General features: G+C 31.2%; 1 long non-coding RNA gene across 1 annotated transcript; it reads left to right on the top strand.

The window, feature by feature from the left end:
- The first annotated feature begins 951 nt into the window (after positions 1–951).
- LOC142230729 (uncharacterized) lies at positions 952–1,292 on the top strand. Its single transcript, XR_012720789.1, has 2 exons — positions 952–1,005; positions 1,125–1,292. It is a non-coding gene; the product is annotated as an uncharacterized LOC142230729 (long non-coding RNA).
- Positions 1,293–4,219: the final 2,927 nt, after the last annotated feature.

Below are 4,219 nucleotides of genomic sequence, written 5' to 3'. Positions count from 1 at the left end.
CGGAATCGATTGCTTTGACACCAAAGGAAGCAAAATTCTTCTAAATACTTCCTTTGGTGTCACACCTTTGGATTATTCGACCTTGCCGTAATAGGGAACATTATAAAGCCGTATTTATGTAAAAGCAAATCATTGAACACATTATCATCAACCTCATCATCACCCTTTTCATTTTCATTAGAATTTTGAAGAGTACAACATCGCGAAAAGCAGCCACCAAAATTCATATAAATGGCCAGGCTCGTATGAGCTAAAAAATATGATAAATAATTAAAAAGAAAATGTTTATAAAAATGCCAACAACAATGATAGCAATGCCAATGAAGGCAACAAATGAAAACCTTATCGTTTTGGAAGTTTTCGTAAAGGGAGTAGAGAAGCGTTAGAAAAAAAACAACTCGCTAGGTAGGCAATGGCGAAGCTTTACGGTGTGAAAAAATACCAGAAAACGCCAGCAAACGCATTCGCTTACCACTACAGATGCCATTACGCACTTATACATAGCTACATTATCCTTTGGCTGTTAGTAGTCTCCTTAAGTTTGCATGAAATTTTCGTGAGTTCGTTTACGACGATAGCATTCGTTCATATGGGTGATTGAATGAATGTGAGAATGTATATCTGTGGCTTTTTACAAATGCATAAAACTGATTACAATAATAATAATAATAATTTTTAAAATTTATGTTACAACAACATGTAACATATATGCACACACACATATGAAATGAATGATTCATATGTGTATTTCCAAGAGAAACCAAAAGCAGAGGCAGCAACACCGATGGGTTAAGCCAATGCAAGGTGCGCATTATGATGATAAGCAGCTCCAACAAAAAAAAGTGAACGCGATGAGTACCAAAGGACCAGCATTCATATCTCACTGCTTAGCTTTGTGATTCAGTTAAAAAAAATAAAATTAGCAGTGAGACCATAGTTGCTGAGCTACATCCCAATAAACACAGGATGAGCGTTTTTCAAATGCAACAACTTTTCAGTTTGAGGGTAAATATAATTTTCAACATAAATTCAACTTGACTTGAAATAGCTCATCTTCAATACATCTTCAAATTGTTTGCGAATTACTTCCATTTTGCCAAAATGTTGACGAAATCTTTGAAAAGGTGTTGAAGATAATATGAGAAAACTTTGACAAAACACTACCCTAAAATGCAACGAAAAAAACCATGTGGTTTTCAATACTTATTTGTGCAACGAAGTTCGTGGTCAATTGCAAGAAATTAAAAAAATGGAAAATTTTAGACAAATAACCAAATAGTTTATAAAAATAGGTAAGTGAAAATAAAAAATGAAATAAAACTTTAAGGAAGTCACTAAATGTATATCTCTTTGCAGAAAACTAAAATTATGGACTCTACGTTCTTGAAAACATTAAAAAGCTGGCCGATAAAAAAAATGGTGGACAATTAACTTGAACTTATTTCAATAATTTATAATAATTGGAACGTCAATATGAAAAATTAAATCAACACTTTAGAGAAGTCACTAAATTTAAATCTCTTTGCAGAAAACTAAAATCTTTGGATGCTACATTCTTGCAAACATTAAGAAGCTGACCAATGAAATATGAGTGGCTTATCGACAAGAAAAAGTTTCCAGAAACATTACAAACAAGTGCAACCAATTAAAATTGTTAAAAACAACAAATTGTTGAAATCAACAACTTCTGGATGAAAATGTGCATCACATCGTCAGTTTAATTCATATGCTATTAGCAGTTTAAAATGGATATTTTGTGAATTCCTTCTGCTGGAAATCAATTCTAACACGCGGTCCAGTACGTTACTAATTTCGAATTGCCCGCATGTTAATAAATTTTAATGCTGTTTACTGACACCAACAGGAAGGAAATCGAATTATCAATGCAAAAGTCTTTACTAATAATATTTAAGATATTTAAAGTTTTGTTGTATGTTTTTTTGTGTTCTTGTTTGTTGATATGTTTAATAAGATTATTTATCAATTGGTATTGTAGTGTATTATGTAGTGTAGTGTATTATTATATATTTTATTTTGATGAAAATGAATAAATTATACAAAATTCATAGAATTTTGGCTTTGACTTTCAATTTGAAGTGGGGATATCATTCATACAAATTTAGGTTGAAAAGTATTTGACTCGCATCGAAAATTGTTTGACAAATTATTGAGTAGCGATGCATTTCAATTTGAGGATAACACTTGAGATATTATTGCTAATGTGTTGAATTTCACTGTTGAGGGTAATGTCTGTTTTTTGTTGAGAACGCGATTTTCTCAACAATTTCTCAACTTGAATATTACCCTAATCCTTTGAAAAAATGTTTGAAAAATTGTTGAAATTTAGCATTTTTCAAACGTTTGTGTTTATTGGGATGGAAGATACAGTGACTCAAAGAAAAAAAGTTGTATTTTATCTTCGATTTAAATGTCTTTCATTTCGTGGAAATTGGATCCATAAATTTTAGTATTAAGTAATAAAAAAATGTTTCAGAAACATTAATATAAAATAAAATTGTAAACCATTGTAACACAAAAAACATGTGTTAATTTTTTTTTTGGAAATTTATGGATTCAATTAATTTCCTGATAAAAGTAAACTTTTTTTCTGTGTAAGTTTTCCTTATAAATCAAAAGAAAAAAAGCGGAAATTATTTTTTTTAAGAGGTACGCATCATATGTTAGATATACACTGAAAAAAATATTTACATGATATTGAAGATCATGCAACCTAAATTTTAGGATGCGCAAATATTAAAGGCAATTTTCTTTAAAATAATGACATTTTAATTAAAACAAAGTTTATAATCCTTACTTCAAAAATTTGTTTTCATTAAATTTAGGACACATTTTTTGTAAATTTGCGTCTCTCCGTTAAAGTCGCATGTCTTTGTACTAAGGAAAATTTCGTCCTTAAATTAACTGAAATATTGAATCTTTAGATTTAAGATAAAAAAGCTTCAAATATAGGTTAAGACTTATTTTGAGGATTTAGCATCTTTGATTTAAAGTTTTTTTTGGAATTAAGAAAGCATTTTTACTTTGAGGTATCCGCTATAACATGCATTTTTAAACTGGCATTTGTTTGTATGTGAATGGCTTTATTAATACACCGCGAAAAGAAAATGAAAGTTCCATAAATGAGATCTGAATCCTAATTTTAATTTTATTGATCCTAGAATTAAGGCCAGATAGGTCGCTAAAAAATGATTTTATTTTGGCTCGGAATCAATACCAAAATCAAGGTCAAAATTTTTGGATCCAAGTAAACTTTTTTTTGAGTGTATGCTATTTGGCAAGAAAAATTCTCTTGTGCTGTCTCCATTAGAAAACTGCATAACTACTGTGTGGAATTTTTTAATTCCTCGATTATTCAAACCCCTTCATTGCCTTTGTCCAAAGTTTAAAGACAGGCTTTGAAACCCTCAACCTCTTTGTTCAATTCTCTAACTATTATTAAATTCTCTCATGAAGATCCTAAAATTTCCCACAAAGTATTACATGGTGTAAAAAAAAACACCTCTAAGTCCAGTCTGAGCCACTGTACTGAATGAAGCACATTAGAGCTTTAAGTAGCTGTTGTATTTGGCTTGGATCTCATTCTCTCACACAACACACACACACAAAACACCAGTTTAAATCCAAAAATACGCCTAAAAGTCGGTCATAAAAAACAGGTTCTATGCTAGCTGATGTAGATGCGACTGAAGCTGCCGTCGATGCTACTGTTGCCTGATGATGAGTTTGTATTTAAATCATAACAGATCCTTTTAATGGTTCACCTAAAAAATGTATGCCGCCACTACCACCACTGCCGCCATGTGTGAGTTTGACTACAAGGTGTCCTTATGTTCTTTATGCATACGTGTGGGTGTGTGTGAGTGTGCTGCATTCTCATATTAGGCTATTTAGTGCGAACCACAGCCATCTAAAGAAGAAGAAGAACATTACCGAAAAGTAGATATTCCCTTATGAGCTATAAATACGAGCAGTGTTTGTGGTAAAAGTTCTCTGCATTTTTTTGCTGTAATATGAAAACCTTAGTTTTTTATGCAAATTAAATGTTAAGAAATATTCATTTTAATGGCTTTTTTACATATCAGCCTCCCACATGGTGATAACGCTTCGTTTTCGGTCTAAAGGGGTTCTTTGCTCGAGTATGTAGCGTTTGATAAAATAAGTATGGAAAATATGGTAAGAGCATTTTTAATTTTTAATT

Source organism: Haematobia irritans, chromosome 3 (genome assembly GCF_050003625.1).
Source record: "Haematobia irritans isolate KBUSLIRL chromosome 3, ASM5000362v1, whole genome shotgun sequence".
Classification (NCBI taxonomy): domain Eukaryota; kingdom Metazoa; phylum Arthropoda; class Insecta; order Diptera; family Muscidae; genus Haematobia; species Haematobia irritans.
This window is presented reverse-complemented; position numbering and strand designations above follow the sequence as displayed.